This window comes from Sarcophilus harrisii, chromosome 2, assembly GCF_902635505.1.
Source record: "Sarcophilus harrisii chromosome 2, mSarHar1.11, whole genome shotgun sequence".
NCBI lineage: Eukaryota > Metazoa > Chordata > Mammalia > Dasyuromorphia > Dasyuridae > Sarcophilus > Sarcophilus harrisii.
In genome coordinates, this window is record NC_045427.1 from 162,517,225 (window position 1) to 162,545,222 (window position 27,998).

Here is a 27,998-nt window from a genome sequence, read left to right on the forward strand (position 1 = left end):
TAGCTTTCCCTCACTAATATAAAACGAAGTATAGAAAAAGTGGAGAACAATGGTTTATACCTAAATCTGGGATTAACAAAGTAGAATGGTAGAAAATGAATGGGATGAGATATTGGTAAGCAGTACACTGAAGAAACTATTTGAGACAAATTGAGTAGAAAGAAAATTGATGGCTGGAAGGGCAGTGTGGAGATATAATTCCTTGATGTAATTATGGCCAAACCCACTGAGCTTCCTATTCACCTTATGGTCATGAGATGGGTATCAATTAATCAGTCAATATTTATTAAATGTCCACTTGGCAACTAGGTGGGACAGTGAACCTCAAGTCAAAAAGTTGTTGCTGTTGTTATTTAGTCATTTCAGTCATGTATGGCTCTCTGACACCATTTTTTTTTCTTTTTTTTTTTTTTTTTTGGCAAAGATACTGAAGTGATTGGCCATTCATTTCCTTCTTCAGCTCATTTTATAGATGCAGAACTGTATTAAGTGAGTTACACAGGGTCACATATCTAGTAAATGTCTGATGTCAGATGGAACTGACAAGAATGAGTCTTTCTGATTTGAAGCCCACTGCTTTATCACTTGAACCATCTAGGGTTCAGATGTAAAGCTGTGTGATTCTGCTAAGTCACTTAATCCTTCTTACATATGTCAAATCACTCTAGTATCTTTGCTAAGAAAATTCCATGGATTGTTGGTCCTTGGGATGATAAAGAGTAGGATAAAACCAAACAACTGAACACCAAAACACGCACGCGCGTGCACACACACACACCCCTACCAGATACTGTGCCAAATACTGGATATCATTCTCTATCCATTTTTTTTTGTTTTGTTTTGTTTTCTTGACTGTGAATCCTTAGATCAATTTTTTGAGTGATCAGTGATTTCATTAAAGTTCTTAATATAGGGGCTTTGATCTAATCAGCATGGCATTCACTCTAAATGCCTGAGGACTTAGAACAAAATATCCTCCCTAGTAGTGTCAAATACCTTTGATAAACATGTTTCTCTCATTTTAGCTTTGATTAACATTCATAATCTAGGGCTCTGGGCTATTCATCTGTTATCAGTTGCTTTATACCTAGATCACATTTTATTTTTTATTTTTTTTTATTTATTTTTTATTATCACTGATCCAATATTTACTAGATTATATCCTTTATGCCATTACTTATATATAAATCATCATTGGGAATATGCTACAACTTACTTGAACATGTTATGCTCTCCATTGTCTTTTGGGTTACTGACTCTAGAAATTTTAATGCTTAATGCTTCCTAGGCAATATAGCACAATTTGAAGAAGTCTGATTTTTTAAAAAATGCTACTATGTATTGAGTACCATAATAAGTACTTTTAATCAATATTATTAGATTGTAAGCTCCCTGAGTACTTAGGTCAGTGCCTGCTTCATAATAGACACTTGATAGATGTTTATTTATATCATCTCATTTGATCACTACCAATAATCCTGCAAGGTGGAGGTAGATAATAAGAACAATAACCCTGCTGTTACTATCCTTATTTTATAGGTAAGAAAATTGAGATAGACAGAAATAAGTGGCTTTCTTAAGTTTCTAATAAATATCTGAGATCAGATTTGAGCTTGCCATTTAACCGTTCCAGACCCAAGCACTCTATCTGCAACATCTAGGTGCTAACTAGCTAGAGATAGATGGTATCCTAGTGTTTTGCATTTCCTAGATAGACTTAAGAGATTTTCCCAGGTTGAGCAAAATGTGGGTGCATATTTTTGGGGTGCATTAATTTTGGGGAAAGATACTGCAGTACAAGGAATGTGTTCCTTTTTTATCTATTTGTCTTCAAAATAGAATAAAACCTGATTTTGTTGTGGGGAAATAAGAGTGGAAAGAATAGCAAGGAGAGCACATTTTTTTACTTTCTTAGCCTTCATAAATTTGGTATAATTAAACCTGGTTTAAAACTAAAAGCTTTTATAAGAACCTCAAATAACATTTTGCTGCTACAGACTGGTAATTCAAAAGATCTCTGATTTCCTCACTTTAAAGATGATTTCCTCCTTTTAAGGACTTTCTTCAGGGGCACAGAGGACTCTTGGATTTGCAATCAGGAAGGTGTAAGTTCATTCATGCTTTAGACATTTATTAGCTGTATGACACTGGACAAGTCTCTGAGCCTCAATTTCTTCATTTGTAAAAATGGGGATAATAATAATACCTATTTCACAGGATCAAATAAGATTATACAAATTTGTATATATTTGCAAACTCTAAAGCAGTATGTAAATACCAGCAATGACTGGCACATAATAAATAATAAATCCTGGTTGACTCACTGATAACTCTTCAACAATTTCTTACATATATTTCTCTTTTTTGAATAACATTTTCCCAATTATATGTAAAAACAAATTTTTATATTAAAAATTAGTTATAAATTCAGTAAAAAAAAATTTCTAAAGTAAACAAAATAAATGAATCTCCCTGGTGATTAAGTTAACATGGTGATGAGCCTCTCCAAAGTTAGCTCTAGCAGAGATAGCAGACATATATTACTGTACTCAAAAACTTTTGAGTTTGGTAGGGTCTGGCAAGGCCTTTGAGAATTTAGGCTTAGGCCCATAGCATGATAATGTAGATCAATATTGCATTTAAATCAAGATTCCACTGCATTCCTGCTTTTATTGAAGTGGATATGTACCCTTCTGCATTTTGGAAATCAAATCTATCCACACATACCTGTCCTATGTAAATCTTAAATGAGGGAATAGGCCCAGAGTGGGAAGGGTAGGACTTGACCCCAAGTCCTCTCTTTAAAAATCCATCAGTCTTTCCACTACATAATGTTGTATGTGTCTGTGTGATTATATTGATACCAGTGGTTGAGAGTCAGTCAATGAAGGCTATGATAGTATGACATTTTAATGTATAACAATTGAAAAAGTAGGCAAGAAAATGAAATAGTATTAAGAATATCAGGGAAATGCATCAAAAGAAAATAAAAAAGATGTTTTGATCACATAAGAACAAGGGGATACTTTTTTTGTTGGTCACTTTCAATTGTATCCAACTCTTTGCAACCCAACTGGGGTTGATTGCAAAGAGTTGGATACATTGAAAGTGACCAACCCATTTGGGTGGTTTTTGTTTTTGTTTTTATTGTTGTGTTTTTGGTAATGATACCGGAGGAGTCTGCTATTTTCTTTTCCAGCTCATTTTACAAATAAGGAAACTGAAAATAAGGTGATACAGCTAGTAAGTGTCTGGGACTTGATTTGATCTTAGGAAGATGATTCTTCCTGATTCCAGACTTGGAACTTTATCTTTTTTTTTTTTTTTTTTGTCATTTAAAAGTTTTATTTGGTTCATAGTTAGAATATAAGGCAACGAATAGCATCTATTGGATCACAGAGAAAGAGAACTCTACATGAAGGACTTGAATACTGATTAGGAAACATTTCCTTTAGGTAATTGTAAAACACAGAAAGCTCATAGGCATACTGGGTTCCTAATGGTTCAGTCACTACTATTGGGGTCAGTTTGTCATATTTCAAGCAAGGAACTTTTCTTTTCTTTTTTTTTTATTTAATAGCCTTTTATTTACAGGTTATATGCATGGATAACTTTACAGCGTTAACAATTGCCAAACCTCTTGTTCCAATTTTTCACCTCTTACCCCCCATCCCCTCCCCCAGATGGCAGGATGACCAGTAGGTGTTAAATACATTAAAATATAAATTAGATACACAATAAGTATACCTGACCAAAACGTTATTTTGCTGTATAAAAAGAATCAGACTCTGAAATATTGTACAATTAGCTTGTGAAGGAAATCAAAAATGCAGGTGGGCATAAATATAGGGATTGGGAATTTAATGTAATGGTTTTTAGTCATCACCCAGAGTTCTTTCTCTGGGCATAGCTGGTTCAGTTCATTACTGCTCCATTGGAAATGATTTGGTTGATGATCTTGCTGAGGATGGCCTGGTCCATCAGAACTGATCATCATATAGTATTGTTGTTGAAGTATATAATGATCTCCTGGTCCTGCTCATTTCACTCAGCATCAGTTCGTGTCTCTCCAGGCCTTTCTGAAATCATCCTGTTGTTCATTTCTTACAGAACAGTAATATTCCATAATATTCATATACCACAATTTATTCAGCCATTCTCCAACTGATGGACATCCATTCAGTTCCTGGAACTTTATCTACCTAGCTGCCAGGAAAAACTACGGGCTGCCTTTTAATAAGAATCAGACCTCGTTCTTTCAGCAGACCTTTCTCCAACCACAAATACTCAGCCTGGACCCATTCCTGGGAGGTTAGCGTGCATCTACCCTTTCATACTCTTTTCATCCCAGTGATTCAGACCCTCACACTGCTGAATCTCATCCCCCACCCCTTATTTCTGTCTTTCTATGACAGAACCAGGATTTCCTATTTCCTTGCAACAGAGATCAGTTCCCCTAAAGGGCAACAAAACTATTCCTCGACCTGATTGGCTCCTGCTTCCCTTGGTACGATCTTCTGGACACCTAAAACCAAAAACGACACCTACACAGGAGGTGTTGGGGGCTTGATGGATTTCTGAAGACCACACACTTCCCTCCTGAAGTGGAGACATGAGCAATATATTTATAAAAATGAAGGCCATTGTGTCCTTGTTTACATATCTTTGTTGTACAAGATAGTATTTCTTTTTGCAAACTGTTCAATGATTTATGGATGCCTCTTTTTTTTTCAACATTGGACCTGAACTGATAAGGTACAAATTTTAAACCCCACTCCCAGTCCCACCAATGGCCTTCTTGCCAAATAAGTCTCATTACAGAGGATTTGATACTTTTCCAGAAGATTGCCCTGCTATCATCTCTGCTTTCTATTATTTAATCTTTTTACATTCTGACTCCATTGCCCACAGACACATCCATGTGTCTACCATTCTTGAAAGACTGTCAGCTGATCTGATCATCCCTGCTAGGAAAGATCCTTTCTCTTTCCTTTGATTCTTGGCTAAACTTGAGAAAGTTATCTACACTAATTACTTCCATTTTCTGTCCTTTCATGTGCTTCCAATTCTTTCTAAAGTTTCCAAAGATCTCTTAAATGTAACATCTAATGGCCTTTCCTCTATTCTCATTGACCTCCCTGCAGCCTTTAATAACACACAAAGTTAACGTTTGTACAACATTTATTATGTGCCAGACATTGTGCTAAATATTTTATAATTATTACCTCATTTGATCTTCATAACAATTCTGGGAGGTAGAAGTTGTTATATCCCCATTTTACAGATGAGGAAACTGAGGCAAGTAAGTGTCTGAGATTGAATTTGAATTTGGATCCTCCTGACACACTTTATTCACAGCACCACCTAACTGCTTTTCCCCTTTGTCACTGCTGGTCATTTTCTTCTACTGAACACATTCTTCTTTCTGTGTTCTTGATGCTGCTCTTTCCTTATTCCCATCCTACCTATTTAAATTACTTTTTTTCAATCTCCTTGCTATATCTTCAATCTAAATCACTCCTACAAACTGTTGTTTTCCCCCAGGGCTCTCTCAGGACCTCTTCTCCTTCCATAAGAGGGATTCTGATATATTCCTTTTTTGTGCTGCAAACTGCTTTGTCAAGCAATCTATATCTTCATTTCCAACCACATGAATAGGATAATATTCTATTTTAATATCAAATTAATATTCAATATTAATAACAGGGACCAAATCATCAAGAAAAGGTTAATTTATTCTTGATAGACACAGCTGTACCCTCTTTAAAATGCCATCCAAACAGTTAAAATGTTTAAAGTATTAAGGTTCCCATTTCTAGAATACTCTATTTTCCAAAATGTCTCTCTCCCCCATAATTCATGGTGAGAGAATTCACAGTGTTAAACTTTAAGGATGCTGGCATAGGGTTTTATTTTGTTTTTAAAGAAAGCCTGTGTAAGATATTGATATTTATAAATATATATATATATTACATAATTCATTTATAAATGAATTTTAATTTTGCAAGTTTAACAAAATAGAGAATATTCTCTATTTTCTAATAAAAAACTAAGGCTTAGTTTAAATTTCTTATATACTCTGGTGAACAGGAAATATAAAAAAAGAGGCATCTTGAGCAATTGCTCAAGATCCAGATTTGAAGCCAGCAAGACCTGGATTTAAGTACTGCTTCTGATAAATACTGTGTAATCCCTAGTAAGTTACTTAACTTCTCAGTGGTCTAGGCAACTCTCTTAGACTCTAAATTGCAGAGAAGGTTGCTGATCTTGGCAAGGATCAAGGGAATTTTCTTCTGGGGAATCCCTATGCCAAAGGCTCAATCTCTATTATTCTCTTACTCATTATGGATATCAATGTGTAGAGGAAAAATAATTGAGTAATGTAGAGTCCTTGGGTCAATAGGAGAGTCAATAAGATCTCAGGTATCTATTAGGTATCATCTCTTGGATGAGGGAATTTAAGCTATGAAAATTTAAAATTAAAAAAAGTAAGCCCTCTACTAGAACTCCCTAGAAATTTTGCATTTTTTTCCTTTTTTGAATATGAATTGAGAGAAGGTGATCCAGAATCCTTACCTGATGTTTTTTTCCAGAATGTTGAAGACATTCAGATCTATACCTGTTCCCTCTGCTATTATAGACTCTTATAAAATTATTTGTGTATCTTAAAAAAGTTTGGTATAACAATTTCTCTTGAATACTGCCTGTCACCCTTTTCTAATATCTTATCTGCACTTTATTTTAAACAAGTGCTTTCAGTTCATTTAGAAACTTGATATATAAAAAAATCACAAAAACATAGATTGAGTAAATTAATGCCCTTTCTTTTCTTGATATCTATAGAGTGATGGTTGTTATAGTCATAGAAAGTAAAAGTTACAGTCCAAAACACTTATCAGAGACAGCTGGCTAGTGAAATGGAGTGCTGGACCCAGAGTAATGAAGACCTGAGTTTAAATTCTAGCTCAGTCACTTACTAGTTGTTAGTCCCTGGACTGTAAAATAAAGATAATAATAGCCTTTACTTACCAGGATTATTATCAGTATAAAGTGAGATTATAATTCCAAACTGCCTTGCAGACTTTTAAGTACTATATAAATGTTAGTTATCATCATTATAATAGTAAGATACCCTAGGGATTAGCAAGTATCCTACAGTGCCTGATACATTTGTTATGGTTGTTGTTCAGTTGTTTCAATTGTGTCCAACTCTTCTTGATGCCATGTGGGTCTTCTTGGCAAAGATATCTGAGTGATTTGGCATTTTCTTCTCCAGCTCGTTTTACAGATGAGGAACTTTGGGGAAACAGGGTTACATGACTTGTCCAGAGTTACACTTATTAAGTGTCTGAGGCCAGGGATGAGTCTTCCTGATTCCAAATCTGGCCTTCTATCCACTGTACCAACTGTTTGTCTTCCTCACAACAAGTGCTTGATAAATGCTTGTTCATTGATTTGTTCAGCAGAAAGCAACTTGGAGAAATACAAAGGACTCAGAGCTTAGTTTACCTGGATGTTTATGATGTTGGGATGAAAGTAAGGATCAGAAATGTCATCTGGGAATAGGGAAAAGGAGAAATTAAAATAAGGGAAGTAATTCTTAGGACACAAGTGTGTCTGATCTCCATGGATGGGGGGCAGTGAATTGAAAACTTACTTGTAATTAGCAAATGTCTGTTGAGGAAATGGCTTATACTAGCTAATTTAGCAATAGCAGTCCCTTTTAAATAAAGAAACTGCAGGGGGAAAAAAGCTGTTTCAGAATCTATATGCTTGATACTCTTACTGAAGAGTCCCTAGATTATGCTTCTAATAATTGAAACTTTTAAGGAAACTTCACATACAGTCCTCCTTAATGCATACTCCCATGGCCACATACAGAACTTTGATAAGGTACTTATGGTACTAGATTCTGTACTATTCTATTCTACTATTCTAGATACTGGAGACACCAAGAAGGGCAACAGACAGTTCCTTTTCTTAAAAGGCTCACAATCTAAAGGAAAAGATAATATGCAGACCACTACATGTACATAAAATAAATTCAGGATAAATTGGAGATAATTAATGAAGGGAGAGCATTAGAATTAAGGGGATTCAGGAAAGACTACTCATACAAGATAGACTTTAGCTGGGACTTGAAGGAAGTAATTACAGGCATAGGGAATAACCAATGAAAATTCAGTATAGAGATGGAGTGTCTTGGCCAATGTGGCTAAAATGATGAATCTCAAGTTTCATGTGAGCTGCTTTTTTGATTGATATGACCAGTTCCTTGATGTGTTCCATCTGATGAGAGTGTAAAATGAATGTCACTGGGGCTAGTGACAATAGTAAAGTCTTTTTTTTAAAGCTCATCTTTATACCACATTGTTCATCTCATGGCAAAGAAAGGATAGAAAACAATATTCTCAGCTTTCTAATGACATCAAGATACTATGAAATTTTAAGCCTTACCATCATATTCTTCCCTTCCTGCCCCAAGAGATTATTAAGGTTAACAATTGCTGAGGAAACAGGTTTTTCATTCACAAATCATAAAAATATTAACTAAAACATGGAAGAATTGCATTGCATAAAGGTGACATGGTGGGGACATGGGAAAATGGAGGGAAAGAAAGTTTCTCCATTCAAATAGTACTGATCTTTGAAGTGTTGAAGAAATCATGGAATGACAAGGCAGAAATTTCAATTAGCCTGAAATCAATAGAACATTGTTCCCATAAGTCATTGGCAGAGATTTGGAAATATTTCCATTATATTAAACATTTTTATTGCAATAGCATGCATTCTAACAGGTTTCCATATGTGAGAAAATAATATACCCACACAGAAAACTCAATAATTGTAATAAAAAGTGTGAGCAACAGAATTCCTTAACATCAGTCAGCACTTTATTAAACTCCTACTCTTGTGAAACTAACAAAATAATTTCATGACCTAACTCTGTCTTTGGGGGAACTAGTATATAGAACTGGAGAGGTTAGGGAGACAATCATTATACCAAAAAGCAATAGAAGACTGTGTACATTAAAATTTAAAAGTTTTGTGGATTTTAAATAATACAAGAGTTGAAATATGAATCAATGAGGGCTGAGGTCATAAAAGAAGACTTTATGGAAGAAATCATTGAAATACGGGCAGGACTTGGTTAGATGGTAGAAGAAGGAAGAGGTTATTCCAGGCAGTGAAAAGAGTATATTAAAAACTAGTACCGTGGGAACTTTGATATATGGGAAAGAGCATGAAACTTAGAGTCAAAAGACTAGGATTCTAGTACTGCCCTCACTAATAGCTAGATGACCTTGCACAAGTCAGTTCCCTCATACTTCATTTTAGTTTCTTTGTCTACAACATAAACAAGTTGGGCAAGATAATTTATAATGTCTCTAAAATCCAATGACCCTTTGATCAGGGCAGTAAGGAGACTTGCAGTCAGTGATAAATATGATTTGTTGAATATTAATAAGTCAGAGAGAGTGCTCTTATACCACTTATGTCAGTACTGACTAAAAGGAACTTTTAATATTTCTAGATATTATGGGGACTTTTGGAGGGAAGGCCATTTAATTAGTTGAGTCAGGATAGTTCATTTAATATGGAGGAAGGAATTATAAGTACCATAGCTATTGTTAATTGGCACTGACAAGATAATTGAGTACTTATTATCAATGTTATTTACTGTATGTATGTGCATATTGTATGTGTATATATATATTATTTAGATGCAAAGATTTTGATATTTATCTTTAAAAATGTATACACATACTAAAAACAACACTGATTATAAGCCACATTAATGGTTTTTATATTAAGAGATTTGAAAGGAAAACATGAGTTAAGTTTAGTCCAATATAATAAGGATTGATTTAAAAAAAATAATTGTAATGCCTCTTCTACCAACTACAGAAATAAAGGGTTTCTTACCTTCCAAGCAGAATAAGAAGTACCCTTCTCCAAGACCATTCTGATTGGGGCAGACCCAGAGGACTGAGAAAATGGGGCTTTCTTGATACTGTGCCAATCCATTTAATAATTGCTCCTTCCTTCAACAAGTCAGTGCAATGAAGAGAAGGGGAAGTTCAGGTTTATAATTTTATTTATAAGCATCATAGACCTTTCTCCCTCCCTAGATGCAGATGGGGAGAGCCGTGGAAAGCTGGAGCAATATCCAACCCTTAGAATTAGCTGGGACTATGTCTGTTCAGAAATTATTTTTCAAAATTTATCTCAATATCAGTTCCTTACATTCCCACTATTTGGATTATTTTTTTTGTTTTATGTCCTTCAGAAGATGAAGGGGATTTGTGTCTTCAGGAACACACATAGCAAGGTTGTGTTGAGGATGAATTAAGACCTCTTTGAGATTCTTATAGACAACACTGAACTGAAGACATCACACAAGGTATGTTTATAGTAATTTTTAATAGATAAACCAAGGAAGGGAAGAAAGTCTGAAATTTAAATTAAGATTTTATCAAATGTTCCTACTCATTTAAGAAATGACGTCTATCAAGACCAAACAAAAGTCTTTAACAAAAGACTTCAACATCTGAATAATAAATGATAATAAATGTTTTCTATCCATGTTCAATTTATGCAAATGGAACTCAGGGGAAAAAAAGCAATTCTCCAAATGATGCGTGCAGTCAGCTTCCTCTGTTTATCACCCAGGACACCCAAGAACATGCCTTAATAAATTTAAAGATGCCCTTGGCAATTGAGAAATGTTTTCATACAAAAAAGGATATTCTGTCCCCCAGGTCTCTTTAATGGAAAGTTGCAGACCACTTAAAATGCCATAGGAGACTCTATTTCTTATTGTTTCATAGGGAATGTACCTTCTAGCTATTTTAAGTGTCCTGTGACTCTCATAAGCTATTTCATTAGCATTATTGATAGATGTAGGAAATCAGTTTTATATAGATCACAAAGTTGATCTGTTATGGTCTCCTTTCCCCTTCCAAGTAAGCAATATTGTGCTTTTAAGAATCTGTGACTTCCTCAGAGAGAGCAATGCCCTTTCCTAATATAGTTTAGTACCTAATTGCTGCTGCTTAGTGGATTGGGATGATGGCCTACTTCAGCAACCAACCTGCTGGTAATTAGCTTTCTTCGACTTAACTGTGTTCAAATGAGATGATGCAAGTATTTTGAGAGAAGTCAGAAATAATACATTTTGCCAATTCAGAGACTGAGATTTGAGTGAGGATTTTATCAAGTTCTCTTGCTAATCTAACAAACAGGTTTAAGACCAAACAAAAGTCTTAAGTAAAAATTCTGAATATTTAGCAATAATTATAATAAAGCTCTCTCCCATATTTTATATAATTTTAAAATATAAGATGAATAAATGTTTTTCATATGTAAATGATATATGTGTATATGTTTTCTGAATATATGTGTGTTTGTGTATTTACCTATCTATTTATAATGTGCAACTGAATAGGCTTATAGAGAACCTATTTATAAAGAAGCTACTATCATTTGTGGCAAGTTCTATATGATGTGTCTTGAAGTGAGACAAAATAGCCATTTAAAGTGCCTTCTTGTCCCATCTTTCTCCAAAGGAGGTGAATTTCTGCTAGTAGGGAGAAGAACTTGGGGGCAGAGGCTTAGCACCCTGGTTTCCTCAGAGAGAGGGAATACTGAATTATAATTTTATCTATATGTTCCTTTAAATGTTATTATTTTAGAGGATATGATCAGGTTCAATTTAACTTGTGATCTTGGTGTCATCACTGGAGGAAAGAAGGACTCTATAATTTCTATAAACTAAAGCTTGACTCCTTTTCTACCAAATACACATGACAATAGCAAAAAAGCCCATATACCCAAAACAGCAAAATAGAAATCAGAAAAAGTATATATAGATGGATATATATATGGATATATAACTTATATAGATGGAGATACATATATGTGTGTGTGTATGTATGGATATATAATAGACAATACAGAAGTGATCTCTCATTAGGAGTAAGATAACTTAGCTTAACAAAAAAGAAGTTCTCGTTCTCATGCGAGGGAAGTTTTCTTAAGTTTCTAAAATAGCAATCTGGGAATGGGCACATGACAGACACTAGAAGCATATGCCTTCCCAGAATCTTTTTCTTTAGCAATCCAAAGTGGGATTGGTCTCATTTATCTTCCCTCTTGAAACTGGAAGCCAGGAGTGTCCAAAGCACTCAAAGCTTGAAGATTCTCAAAGACTGAAGAAGGCCGAGTTCTTCTTCCCTTAACAACTCTGTTCCACCCTTCACATGGGGCAGAACACTTATGTTTATCAGAAAAGACAGTCTTTTACTAATGGGATTTGGGACCAGGGAGATAGAGATAAGATAGATAGATAGATAGACAGATAAATAATGATTTATATCAAAATATATCATTCAGTCAATCAAGATCTGTTGAGTATTTGTTAAGTATTTATTGTGTGCTAGGCACTCAGCTGCTAAGAGGACAAGTACAAAGAATAAATTAATCCCTACTCACAATTAAACTTATAATCTAATTGGAGAAAACAGAGGTGTATGTATATGAAATATATCTTTGTAATATATATATTTACATATGCATAAAAATGTACAAACATAAATATATATATGAAAAAAATATATATATATATGCCTTCCTGGCTTGATATGGCATTGGTAGGACCTGCTAGAGTTTATCATGTCATGTTATTATGTCAGGCCAACTGACATGGTTTTTAAGAACTCATGACTACTTCTCTCTTCACCATCATGAAGCATTCACTGGAGGATGGTGCTAGTGGAAGGCGTAAGAATATGTTTACAATTGTTTAGTCTTTGCATCAATAAGCCATGAAACTGACTATTAAAAGGTTTATTTGATTAATTTCCAGTTGATTATGTTCCACCTTAGTGTTAATTTCCACCTAAGAGACTTTTCAAAGGTGTATGAGATAGATTAAAACAAGCAATGGGATGTGCAGAAGTATTTTTCTCTGTTGTTGGAGGCACTAAAGAGCAGTGACAGAGAACAATCAGGTCACATGATATCTTTTTTAAAGCTATATTTCAATTCTCAGAGATACCATTTTTTTCTATTCAATCTCTGTGTGGGTGACAGCTAAGCATCTGTTAAAGCATGAGGATCACTAAATAGATTCTTTGAATAAGCATCTAAGCAGGTTGTGTTTAGAAAATTCTTTCCAAAATTTTAATTGTCCTTTCAAGCAAGATATAAATTGGGTGGTGTAAAATATGTTTAGTTGATCATTTCTTTTGTCCTTGGGAGGATGCTAGGATTTCAGAGGCAAAAGATAGAATGCCTTACCTTGCTTCCTCATTTCTAGATCTTCTTCTCGGGCTTGTCACAGTCTTTCCAGCATTGTACTTTTATCAAACTATAGCACACAGCATTGGGGCTGATGTTTGTGATATTTTGATGTTTGTGATGTTTGAAACATCAGTAACCAGTAAGGTGGTTACTTGATTTGCACAAAGAATCACAATCTTAAAATCACAATAGATTTTAGAGACTGCTTAGTCAAACCTTGACTGAAATAAGAGTACCATCTTAGATTTAGAGATAGAAGGGGCTTCCAAGGTTATTCTAACCCCTTCATTTTATAGACGAGGTAACATCAACATTGTTTTTGACAAGTGTCCATCCATCCATACTTGTTGGAAGATTTCTAAGAAAAGAGAACTCTGCTTCTGGTGGTAGATCATCTGTTTTTAGATATCTGTATCAAAGTCAGTCTTAAATGTGTTCTTTCTTTACAATTCTTCCTCTCACTACCCCACTCCAATTGCTCCTAGTTTTGTCGTCTATTATCAAGAAAAATTATTCTGGTCTTTCTTCTGCATAATAGCCTTTAATATATACAGCTATCATATCCACATTATGTCATTCCCTACTTTAAATATCTTCAATGACATCTTTATGTTTTGAGCTCAGGCCCCTCACTAACCTGTTTCCCTTCCTCGGTATAGTTTTCATTTTGGCCTTTCTAGGTTTCTAGTTACTACTTGTGTTCCAGAACTTAGTATTGTGCCTGATAGAGAGTAAATGCTTATGAGTCAACTGAGTCCAATTTTGCCAGTTTTGAACACTTTTTGTGTTATTGAGATATCTTGGTTATATTGCATCTCCAAATCTTTTACCAGTCAATTATCCATGAGCTACAAAGATTACATGACTGTCACATGTCAGGTTGGGTGTTGGAGATATAAAGAATAAAATAATCTTTGAAAGAGCTTTTGTTCTCCTGGGGGAGACATCATATACATAATATAAATTATGTAAATGCAAAATACATATATTCAGAATTAAAAATAAAACAACTATAAGATAGTTAAATATAAGGGAGGGAGGAAAAACATGAATAAAAGAAGAAAAGGATTCCCTGAAGTAAAGAAAAAGAAGCAAAACCATAGAGACAGCAGATAAAGTATTGTATGTGATAAAATAGATATAGAGTCAGCTTGGCTGGGTTATAGCATTTGTGAAAAGGAATAATATAAAAGAAATAGTCATATGAAAAAATATATTTCCTACATGAGTATCATTTATATTTATATACATATATATGTATGTATATATGTGTGTTATGCTAAATTATTTGTGTATGTGTGTGTGTCATTTCATAAGTTGCTAAAGAAAGGTTATCTAACTTGCTGAAGGTCTTCCTCTTAGTTTTAAGTTTTTTGGATACAAATGAAATAATAGATGAGGCAATCTTAGCTACTTTAAAATCTTTATAAGAAAATGGGCTTCACACCTGTATACTTTGACTAGGACATTTGTCATATATGTGCAACCATTGATTATGCTCCTAATTTGAAACTATATTTCACTTCTTAGAGGAATGGGAGTTAACTTTGCATAGGAATATGTTAGATAATTGTGAAAAGTATACTTAGTGGGAAATGAAGAGCTAGGTGGCTTGAATGCCCTTCTTAACTGAAGATTCCAAGAAAAATTGGCCTATCAGTTGTTTCTAATCATGGGTAGTGTGAGCCTAGGGATGAAGTGTCTTCCAGGATTAAGAAGTTGAAGAGATATAGCAGAGAAATTTGGAAGAAGACAGCCTGGAGAGAAATGAAGAGATGGTTGTTTTGGAAACTGTCCTTACATGAAGGCTTTAGAAGGAACTATTTTTGTTTTTACTTTTACTGCTCCTCACAACAACAAAATCTCTAATTGAATTTCACTTGTCATAGAGGCTTCCATTTCAATCTGAAATACCCAACCTGAGTGTCCACTGAATTGTAGAACCTACAAAGTTCATTCATAATTTGTTCTTCAATCAGACTTTGCTTAAGCCACTTAAGCCTAGTACAAACAAAAAACAAAACAGAAGAAAATATTATTCTCCAAGGAAGGGTCACTCAAGGATTAAACACCCTTGGCTTTCAGGAGAATCAGTAACTTAAGTAGAAATTCACTAGGAAATATGGAAAATAGCTGGATATTTTTGTATACTTTTACTGGGTCCTGGAGGGGAATTTGGGGACTAAGTTCATTTATACCATCTTAGAGGATTAAAGTGACTATTAGATATTCTAAAATTTTCCATGGTAAATAATACATTTTTGCCACAACCCTTCAGTAGCCTTCAGTTGTTGGAATATGCCAAAGAAGTCTTATTTAACAAAATAAAAAATTTTTTCTGTATAGCAGAACACATTAGAAAGCCTTATGAAGTATATTAATATATACCTTTTACTAGAAAGGATCAGAATTTTTTTAATGCATAGATTTAGAAAGAACTAATAAAATCAAGACAGTATCCATAATTCAAAACTCATCATTTTCTGTAATGGGTTTTAGATTTAATAAGTGATTGTACCTTGACAAACTGATGGTGTTATTTAATGTGTGAATATTTATCTAAATATAGGGTTATTGACAAGCATCTTCCTTAATAAGATACCTTCTACTCATTTGCAAGGAAATCACTATTATTATCCTGTTTAGTTCTGTTTGAACACTTGTATTTTAAAAGCAAAATATGCTAATTTAACAATTCTATCTATTATTTTGGTTCTCAATACTTTGAATTTTTTAAATAATAAAATTATACATATGTATATATTTATGCTTATATATACACATATATGTATGCATACATATTTCTACCTGGATTGTGTTTTGAAGTATTTTACAAAGAAACTATGTTAAACTCAAAAGTTATCAAGAGTAATGCATATTTGCAAAAAAAAAAAAAATTGTTCAGTCCATTTTCTTAAGAAAGGATAAAATAATTCACTTTTATCTGAGAGGACAAAAGATATGAATAGTTTCCAAAAAAAATAACTATGATCCTGGGAAAATATACAACAAATTACTATGAGAGAAAGGCATATTAAAATAATTCTGTTTAACTTGACACCTTGCACATTGGCAAAAATAGAAAAAAAGCCAATGTTGGTAGATCTGTGGAAAGAGAGGCACATTAATATACTTTTGATAGAGCTGTGCAATGTTCCAGAAATTCTACATAATTTGGAATTATGCAAAAAAGTGACCAAACTATTCTTGCTTTTTGATATAATGATCACATTAATGACCACAAGATTGAGCATCAGACTGAACAACAACTTGTGGACATCAAAGATTGAAACAAGCATTCAATATTTACAAAAATATTTATAACAACACTTTTTTGTGGTAACAAAGAAATGGAAACAAAATGGGTGCCCATCAATTGAGAAATGACTTAAAAGAGTGTTATGAAGATGTCTTTTGATGATGTTGAGAAAAGTGTAAAAGCTGATTTGAAGTTTTAATATAAAAAAAAAAAACACCACTAAGACCTTAGCAATCAGTCCAATCACTTCCTGGCAAAAAGAAGCAGAAGAAATGGATGCATTGTCAGATTTTATATTCTTTGCCTTAAAGATCATTACATATGGCTACTACAGTCAGGAAATGAAAAGATACTTGCTTCTTGAAGGAAAGCATACTAAAAAGCAGAAACATCACTTTGCCAACAAAGGTTCCTATAGTTAAAACTATGGTTTTTCCATTACTAATGTATGGCTGTGAGATTTGCCCTATAAAACTGTGCACTACAGAATTGATGCTTTTGAATTGTGATGCTGGAGAAAGCTTTGAGATTTCTTTGGACAACAGGGAGATCAGATCAGTCAATACTTAAGGAAATTAGTTCAGCCTATTCATTGGAAGAACAAATAATAAAGTTTAAATATTTTAGTCACATAATGAGAAGACAGGACTCATTGAAAGCAGGAGGAGGAGGGGATGGTTGAGAATGAAGTAAATAGATAATATCATGGAACTAACGAGCATGAGCTGGACAGACTTCAGAAGATAGTGGAGGATAGATGGGCCTCACAGGTCTGTGTTTTTGGGACAATGAAGTCAGACATGACCAAACAATAGCAACAACTTGTAGCATTTGAATGTAATTGTGTACTGTTATTGTATGACTCCTTATGAGTCTATTTGGGATTTCGTCGGCAAAAATATTGGAGTGGTTTGCCATTTCCTTTATCTCATTTTATAGATGAAGAAAATTAAGCATTTTGGAAAGTATTAGAACTTAGGTTTTCTTCACTCCAAGTCTACCACCTCTGCTGCCTCTTGAATGTAATAGATTATTATTATATAGTAAAAAAGTAGATATAAAGAATTGAGAAAAACGAGGCAATATTCATATAAACTGATGCAGTTAAATGAACAGAAGCAAATGAATAATATATTCCCTATTACAACAATGTAAATGAATATGACACTGAAAGCAAGCTGAACTCTGAGTAACTGAAACTATGGCACATGGAACAATATTTCTCAACATAGACAGACTATTAGGGCAGATTGTTAATGGCACTGCCTACACTGGGTATTTTACTTAACTATTTCACTTTGCTACAAAGAGAGGGTTGGGATATTTTGAGGAGATAGAAGAAGTGTGTTTTCTGAAATGGTTGTGATGCAAATAAAAAGGAATCAATTAAACTTATTTTTGAAAGAATAAAATTTTTTAAATTGTATAATTGGTAGAAGCTTCAATCAATCCATTAACAGTTATTTATTAAGTATCTATTATGTGTCAGGCTCTGGATGCAAGTACAAAGAATAAAACAATTCCTCCTTGCAATGGGTTTACATTCTAATGGGAGAAGGCAAGTTCGTAGCATAAATACAAAGTAAACATAAATATATCCAAATCTATAGCCATCTTTAATTTAGGAGAGAAGTCCTTAGCAGTTGTGGAACTCAGAAAACACTATAGGCAAAAAAGATTGATTAAGTGGTCTTAAAGGAGAAAATGGAACTCCATGAGACAGACATAAGGAGAGAGTGCATTTTAGTCATGTAGAATTTTAAAGTACAAAGACATGGAGCATCAGATAGAGGTGAAAGAAGTTATCTAAACCAATTTCTATGTGTTTTAAATTAAAGATTATTTCATTTTATTTCCTTTGTAAGAGCATCATTCTTGTCATTCTTGAAACTACATTCTGGTGTCTAATATACCTCTAAAGCTAATCTCTGAAATACTTTATGCTACAGAAAGTTAGTATTAAGTAAATTCAATAAAATTGTCATAACATAGCTAATTATCACTCAATTTAAATATTTGTATTATATTTAATTCTTTCTCATTTTAAAAATGCCATCTATTAGCTTTCAAGTATTTAAAGAATCTATGAATTATAAAATATTAATATGGTAAAATGATCTCTAAATAGTAAAGTTTTTAGGATCTAGAGAGCCTGAGTAAATAAGACTTGGTTATTGAGAGACCATGGTTCTAAAACCAGGATTAGAACCCAAGTCTTACTGACTCTTAAGTTAAGTAGTAAGTTAATCTAGTATGTCATCTTTACCCTTCTTGTGAATTTTAAAAAATCATTAATATTTATAGTCACCTTTATCAATATTCTCCATTTAAACATGCATATAGATATGCATATGTATGTATGTATATATGTACTAGAATTATCATGAATAATTTTAAAAGATTTAAAAGATTATTTAAAATATGAATCAATGTAAAAGCATAAAACAGAATTGTTGGTAACAATGTCTATACACTTTATCATTCATCACTTTAAGATGCTTCTGGCTTTTTTGATTTCTTGATATATGAATGTAACTCTTATTCCCAAACCCATTAATATGTATCTCTCTCTTCATTGGTAGAAAGCATTGTCTTATGCCAGTGCAAGGGAGGGGTAGGCTGGACTTGCCAAGAGTGCAAAAGGCAGGAAAATTCTTCAGATTTCTAGAGAGTACCTTCCCTGCAGAAAATCTCTTTTTTGCATCAGATACTTCTGGCTTCCAGCTTCAAAAAAGAAGATAGACAATGCTAATTCTATTTTCACTGAAGGAAAACATTTTGGGAAGAGCTACCATAAGTTACCATATGTGGCTACCCTAAGAACTCCTCCTTAAGTAAGATCAAGGACTCTTGGTTGAGCTGAGTTATCTCACTCCCAAAGGGAAAAGGTCCTCATACTCTTTTATCTGGTTTTTTATCTCCTATGTATACTTCTTGTGATTTTTATTTTTCCATGATTTAGACAGATTGGTTACTTTGCTGTTCTCTGTGTGTATTCAGTGTGGAAGTGATATTTGGTGAGAAAAGGATCAAGCCTGGAATATAAAGCTGGGGTCCTCTTTCCATAATGAAACAGCTATCAAAAGTTAACTTGAACTAGAAAAAAAATCTTCTAAATGAGGGCTTCTTAAATTTTTTCCACTTGCAACAACTTTTCAGAAGAAATTTTTATGCCCTTCCATCTTGAATCTGAGGTAAGGTCTTTCTGGCAGCATCTGTGCATATGTAGTACAAAGTGTACGTGTGCAAGGCTGTAGTGAAGTTACCCAGTGCAACATGGACAAGGATTGTCAGAAACACCTTGCAATTCATTATGCATTTGATTTTGAATTGGTTTTTGTTCACCATGTTCAGAAACATTTTACTGTGTAAATGGGCCCCTACAATGTTGTTACCTGATCTTGTATAGGGTTGTGACTCACAATTTGAGAAGCTTTGCTCTAGACTAAGAATATTTAAGGGACCATATAGATATTATTCAAATCCACTTTTCCTTCTCTCTGAAGAGATTGGTTCTTCTCAAATGGCAGAAATTCTAATCTCCTTTGGAGAAAGATGCAGGAAGAAAAGGCTAGAGATGTATGTTCTGCTTCCTTTCCCGTGTTACACATTGGGAATAGCCCATGTGGGGAAATTAATCCTGAAGTCTAATTGAATTTGTATTTGTAACATATATTGTACTACATGGACCGAATGTTTATAGAAATTTTAAGTGAAAAGAACACTGAATTAGGAGCAAGAAGACTAAATTTCATGTCTCCCCTTGTCCCTAGCCAAATTTGTCTTAGTCATCAAAGTTCTTTGGAATTATTTTCCTTATCTGTCAAATAAAGGTGGGGGAGGTCAAGTTGATTTTAAAAGCAGCTGGGCACTTTGAGGATGAAATTAAAGGTGACTATACCAGCCAGGTCATATCATTTTTCCTATTTTGATCACTTTGTTCCTTCACATCTAAGTGGTGACATCCCAAGGACCCTGAAAAAGTCTCACTCCCCACAATACTGGCCTTACTTCTAGTCTGGCTCCAGGCAGCCATCATATAAGCCATCATCCAAACTTGCTAGAAATGTGACATGACAACTACAGCCCTCCCACTTCAGTGACTAGAGCTGCTGAAAATGGAGAAATGGAAGTTTTCACCACAAAAGCCCTTGACACACTGCAAATGATTCAGTATCAGAAATAGTTATTTTAGCAATGAGAAAAAAAAGATACAATTCTCTCTGCCTTGCCCTACACCTTAAATATTCTAGAGCTTTTCCATATGCCTGGAATACTTCCTTGACTTGTATCAAATCCCAGCTAAAATTCTCTCTTCTAGGAGAAATCTTTCTTGATCTCCCTTATTGCTGGTATCTTCCTCTCTTGATAAACTCCAATTTGCCCCATATGTATTTTGTTTCTTCTTAGGTGCTTGAATGTTTTCTCACTCCATTAGGGTGTAAACTTCTTGATGGCAGCTATTACTTTTTACCTTTCTAAGGGCAACCAGGTGGGCTTTGGCTAGAGTCTGGGGATCAGGAAGACTGGACAAGTCATTTAACTCTGTTTGCCTCAGTTTCCCTGTCGACAAAATGAACAGCAAACCACCTCAGTATTTTTTGCCAAGAAAATCCCAAATATGGACATGACAGAAAATGTCTAAACAACAAAATGTATCCTTATCACTTAACCATAATGCTAATTGACTGTCCTGGAACTGATACCTCCTATATGTTGTTTCCCTGCATTAGAACATGAATTCTTTAAGAGCTTTGCTCTTCTGTTTGTTTCTCCAGTGTTTTGCCTATAATAAACACTTAAGGCTTTTTCATTCCTTAAAGGTCCATTCCTTGTTTAACATTTTATGTAAAGTTAATACTTTACATAATATTCTCTAAGAGTATGTGTGATTCTCTTTGTTTCTGTGATGCAGATAAAATGCCATTTGCATACTTGGATATATTCAAAGTTTACTTTTGTTTATTTATTTAGACATTCTACGGAAGTAATGAGGAAGGCCAATTTTGCTAAACCATAGTGTCCAGAAAAAAAGAGATGCATCAGTGATCATGGAACAAAAATTTATTTTAAGCTTACTAGGAAAGAAACTTTGATTATGTTTTTTCCTACAAGTTAGTAAAATCAAATCAACAATAATTTTAAAATTTTATTTTTTGTTACATTTTAAATTTTAAGTTGTCTTTCTCCCTACTTTTCATCCCTGCATTAGAAAAGGCCAACATTTGATATAAATATATGTGTGAAATTATATAATCATACTTATATCTATATATCAATTCTTTCTCTGGAAGTGGATAGCATTTCCCTTCATAAGTCCTTCGTAGTTGATTTTGTTAAATCATATAGTTCATATTACTCAGAATAGCTTAGTCATTCATAGCTGTCCTTTAAACGGTATTGCTGTCTCTCTATACAATGTTCTCTTGCTTCTGCTAGTTTCACTGCATTATTTAATGCAAATCTTTCCATGTTTTTGTCTTTTTTCTAAAATAAATCAGTTCATCATTTCTTTTAGTATAGTAATATTCCACTAGATTCACGTATCACAACTTGTTCAACCATTCCCCATTTGCTAGGCATTCTCTCAATTTCCATTTCCATTTTTTGCCACCAAAAAGAGAACTGCTGTAAATGTCTTAGAACCTGTAAATTGTTTTCCTTTTTTTCCTGATTACATTGGTAAATACACCTAATAGTGCTATTGCTGGGTCAAAGGGTATTCAAAATTATATAACTCTTTGGGTGTTATTTCAGACTGATCTCCAAAATGGGGTTGGATCAGTTTACCACCAAGAGTGATTTCGGGTCCCGAATTGTTCACATTTTTTTTGATATTTATTTCCCTCGTCTGTCATTTCAGCCAGTCTGATAAGTATGAGATGGTTTCTCACATTCATTTTAATTAGTATTTCTCTACAAATGATTTAGAACATTCTTCTATGACTATATATAACTTTCATTACTGAAAAATTACTGTTCATATCCTTTGACCATTTATCAAGTGAGGAATGATCTATATTCTTTTAAATTTAACAAAGTTCTCTATATATTTGAGATAGATGACCTTTTACTTGAGAAATTGTGAATTTTCCTCCAATTTTCTATTTTCCTTCTACTTTTAACTACAGTGGTTTTATTTGTACAAAACTTGTTAATTTAATGTAATCAGAATTATCCATTTTATATTTCACAATGTTCTCAATCTGTTTATTCATAAAATTTTTTATTCATAAATCTGATAGGTAATATGTTGCATGTTCTTAAAATTTCTTTATATCTCCCTTTATGTCTAGATCATGAATACATTTTGATCTTATGTTGGTTAATGGTATAAGATATTGGTCTGTATCTAATTTTTGCCAGACTGCTTTCCAGTTTCCCCAGTGATTTTTACCATATAGTGAGTTCTAAATATCTAAATCTAAAAGTTTAGATATTTATGTTTATCAAACACAAGGTTACTATAATCACTTTTACTATTTTTTTTACTTTATTTATTAATATGTATTTATATTTATTTACTATTTTATATTATCAACAGTCATTTGTTAAATACCTACTGTATTCCAGGAACCAAATATGAGTACATTAAAGATTCAAGGAAAGACAGGAAACATTCTCTGCTTCCAAGGAGTTCAGTTTATTGAGGGGGACAATAGTCAAACTAATCTGAATAGTCATTATACATAAATGTTCGTATATAATATATATTGTACAAACATATATATGTGTATACATTATACACAAATGTGTGTGTTTATATGTGTGTGTATACATCCATATATCTATATCTATATCTATATATGTATGTATGTTATACATTGGAGATAATTCCAGAGGGAAGGTACTCTAAATAATACAGAAAAGCTTCCTTCACTTTAGTTCAGTTGATTTACCACTTTGCTTTGCAATTTAAAAAAGTAAATATGATCATATAAATTTGCAACTACATATCTGATATTGATTCCTCAGCTACCATCGTTATTTCAGCTGAGGTATATTTGATTATTAGTTACCTCCTACTAACTTTAGCCTATTTATGGAAAATATATTGTAAAAGTATCATTGAAATGTATTGGAAAGTCTCTTTTAATGACTGCTCTAGAAGATAACTTGTTCCAAATAATCCACTTTTGATTATTAGGAGAACAATATTGAAGCTACTAAGGATTTGACAACTAGAAGATAATTGAAGATGATTTAGTCTTAGCACATTTGTTTCCAGAAGAGGGAGCTGAGCCCCCTAGAGGTTACCTAAATTGTCTGTGGCATATTCTTAACTAATGTCTGCTTTCTTGATTCCCAGGCAATATGTTTCATGCTACTTCTCAAGATCCATAAAGTAATCTTAAGTAAGCTGTTATATCCTTAGGAAAAACAGAGCTTCGATTATCTTGACAAACCATCACACTAGTGTAATGATAGTTGTTTCTCTAACATATTACTTAAGTTTTAATGGAAAACAATTTCCTATACTTAAAAAGATGATTCATTAAGGCGTTCCTTGTAACAGAATTGCTCCATCCTCATAGGACACTGTGAGACCTTGGGAGCTTTAATTATACTAAATATTCTCTGTAATGAAATAAAGCAGTAGATTTTCCATAGTTTTGCATTTTTCCATACCCCCACTTCCCTGGTTGATACAAATAATCAAGAGTTAATTTTATCTCCACAGCTGTGGAAAGCTTAATTATACCAGTTATCAGTATTTGAAATGCAGTGGCAAGTTCTACTCATTGTAGACAGTGTGAATATGTGAATTTTGAGAAGCAAACAAGATGTTAAAAAACCCTTCTCCGTGTTGACCTTCTGGAATTTGAATAGCCTCCAAAATAGGACTTTATCAAATGATTTTTGTTTATCTTTTTCAATTGCTAGAACATCAAAATGAGCAAAAATCTCATAAATCTCCCTGTCCACATAGAAAAAACATGGTGGATAAAGAATGCTCAACTTAGGACATTCAGTTAGATGGTGAGCTTATATAAACAGGGTATTAACACAAAAATCTGGGACAGAAACAATGGGCAAACTTATGAACTTGGACCCAGAAAAGACATGGGGAAATTGAGCTCCAACAACTAGCAAAGATTTTTTGCCATTAAAATAGAAGTATGAATGCAGTTGATTTCATGATCCCTAAGTTTCAGCCATCCCTCAATAACCATTTCATCTTTCTAGTCTGGTTTTGAAAGTTTTGGTGGTGACTGTAGAACATCTGGCTGTTTACTTGCTAGCTCAATCTGCCAACCCAAATTTTCAGACTCTAGTTTTGTATATGCTGTTTATATTGTCGTAAAAACTGGCTTTTGTGTGTTTTATCTGCACTTTGTATAATCTAAATTGATTTTTTTCTTATCTGCCACTCTGAATGGATTCCTTATAGACAGATGACCCTTTGAGCAGATGACAGTTTAGAGGTTACTTTTAAAAATATACCATGTTATTTAACCAAATCGCTTCCACAGTATACAATTAAAAGGATAAGATTATATATATATATATATATATATATATATATATATGCAGTTGTATATTCTGCATCTACAAGCTCATGCCATTCCCAGAATGAATTAGCAGGCAGCATGTAACCATGATGTTGAACAGAAACCCAGGCATACCTTAGTTTTTCTACGTGTCAAAATATTTATATTAATAACAACTTCATTATTCAGAGGCTATAGAGTTAGAAGGTTGCTTATTGTAAGTTCTAGAATACTTTAACTGAAAATGTTAGCAATTTTAAGATATAAGGAACCAGAGAACTTATATAAATGTCTCTAAAAGACTTCTCAAAAATTATGAGAAAGATCTAAACTCTAAAAAAAAAATCCATTGACTTTCAAAAGTATCAGAATTGATTCTTTCCAGATGATTTATAGAATTTTTCCTCTGCGCTAGCCAGAAAGAAAATTAGAGATAGAGAATTTTAAAAATAATCACCCTGGGGCAGCTAGGTGGTGCAATGGATAGAGCACCAGCTCTGAAGTCAGGAGGACCAGAGTTCAAATATGACCTCACTTCCTAGCTGTGTGACCTTGGGCAAGTCATTTAACCCCAATTGCTCAGCCAAAAAAAAAACATCCTAAATTGATCTAACTACAAGTTTAAATGACTTCACTATCATGGTGAGCTTATAAAGAAGGTTAAGGAAGGGATATGCACATTATTGGAAAGGTTCATTGACATCAATCAGATTCTCATCTTTGGCTCAGAGAAGTGAAACTGTTCCCATAAGGTTGGCTTCTATCCAATATTTTAAGTGCTAGATCACATCAAAACATGTTACTTATTAACAGAACTTTAAGGTTTGCAAAAGTCATTAGATAAATTATCTTATTTGATTCTTGGTAACATAGTGAGGTAGATGCTATTATTATTTCCATTTTTATGGAAGAGGTTAAATAACTTGGGGATTATACAGCTAGTAAGTCTGAGATAGCTTTTGAACTCAGGCCTTTCTGTCTGTGGTCCAGTTTCATTATCACTGTGCCAGCCTTAGGAATTCATTTCAAATTCTCTAGTTTTGGGTCTCACAAATACAGTAGTCTTATGTAAGTCAAATTAGACTAAACATGATGGTTGGCAGAATTCCTTTCAAGTCCAGGACTGCCTTCATGTATATTTATCAATCACTTTAGCTGTTTTGAGTAGTACTACCTTCCCTTCTTTGACCTTGCCTCGCTCCCTTGGGAAAGACAGTCTTCATCATCATGCTTTCCAATCTTGACATACTCAGGATTCTAACTAATTTGAATGTGAGAGGTGCAAGGACTGGAAAATTAATGCTTCTGTGTTGGGGAGATGGAAATAGAGGGATGTTGTAGAAAAAAAATAGGAAACAATAAGTAAAATTTAAAAATCAAGATCTAAAAAGTATTGCAGGACTGAAGGAGCTTCAAGAACTTTATTTAATTCTTATTGATGTGTATGTATTATCTCCCTCTGCCAGACTAGAAGCTCAGTGAAGGAAGAAGGTATGTGTTTATTAAATCTTCATAGCACTCAACAGCACAAGAAGTTCCACAGATATTTGTTGTTTTGATATGAATTGAAAACCAGTTGCCTTCCTGCCTCCTCTTAAGCTTCTCTGGAGCACCATATTCAGGTAGTTGGCATCAGACTGAGTTTATGAATGGTGAATTCCTCTCATTTCTTGATTTGTGCTCATCTTCCAGTGCAGAGGTGGAGGACAGGGATCCTGCAGCTGAGCACCTCCCACGGATGCTGCTGCTGGGAAGAGGAGGCTGTTTACAGAGAGGCTGCACTTGTGACACTTTCTGACTCATAAAATAAATGAGGCTGTACCTGAAGAGAGGAATATTCCAGTATGGCCCTTAATTATTAGTAAACAAAGGCAATAAGAGATGGTTTGTGCTTTTGGCGCTTCTTAAAATGTCTCTTACTCAAATGTAAAGAAAGTGTCTGGTCCTCAGAGAGAAATCTAATCTCCTTAATGATCCCTCAGTGTGAATTTGCAATGATGATACTGTACTCAGGCTCCACTTGAGATTCTCATCACGTAGCCTTTTTCTCTGGGTAGAATTGACTCTCATATCAAGGTATGAAAACGCCATGAATACTGAGGTATGGAGTCTCCTGAGGTCTTTAGAGTATTCCAAATAGCAGAAAGCATCAAGTGATCAAGGAATTAAAGTCTTTGTTCTCTTTTTTGCCTAGTGGTGCTAAGGGCAGTCTACTATGTGCTAGGTCACCTGTGAAGCAGTGAGCCTCTCTTTGCATCCACCACAGTGTCCGTTGTCTTAGCAAAAGAGCTGAGCCCGGGAGAAAGTTCTATGTACATCGTACTTGCAGATGAGCAGCCATTGGTTCAGACCAAGTTAGAAAATAAGTAAGGAACCAGCAAGCAAATAGGCAGGGAGAATTCCTCCCTTCTCCTTTCTCCTTTTTAATAAAGAAAGGGACATGAAGGGATCAGGGCAGTTTCTGAGAAGTAGCTTGATTTGAATAATATTGATTATGCTTTGAAAGGTAAAGTGTCTTCTCTACACTCTGGGAAATGTAGAAGGTAGAGGGATGAAGAATAGAAATTCCTTTAATCATATAAATTTATCCTTGAATTTCACAGTGATTTCTAATTAAAGGATAAAGAAGAAGCATGTTCTTCCACTGAATCTACTACATACATGCTCCCAAAACATGACTTGGCAGAATTGGTTGAATGATAGGAGACCCAGTTGGAGGCCATAACTGGCAGCATTTTTAACCACTATCCACTCAATAAGTTTTTATGGGTGATCTACTTTATGACCTTTTGGTGCATTTGTATGGGCTGATATTTAATGTCAAATGATATGATTAGCATCCATACTATGTAGTGACTGGTGATATCAGGCTCATCTAGGCCAATGATGGAAGGCGGATGTAGCAGAAAGAGCTAGTGCTACAGAGTTGGGGCAACCAGCCA

The 27,998-nt window shown here is 34.0% G+C and overlaps 1 protein-coding gene across 5 annotated transcripts in view; it reads left to right on the plus strand.

Annotated features, from left to right (window-relative positions):
* Window positions 1-27,998, plus strand: part of PAK5 (p21 (RAC1) activated kinase 5) — a 430,189-nt gene that overhangs the window by 248,660 nt on the left and 153,531 nt on the right. For 4 of the 5 annotated variants that reach the window (XM_031951110.1, XM_031951109.1, XM_031951111.1 and 1 more), the window contains one exon: window positions 10,292-10,405. The exons of the other annotated variant lie outside the window; for it this stretch is intronic. The gene's annotated coding sequence lies outside the window, so the exon portion shown is untranslated. The remainder of the gene's footprint in view (window positions 1-10,291; window positions 10,406-27,998) is intronic. 5 annotated transcript variants of the gene reach the window in all.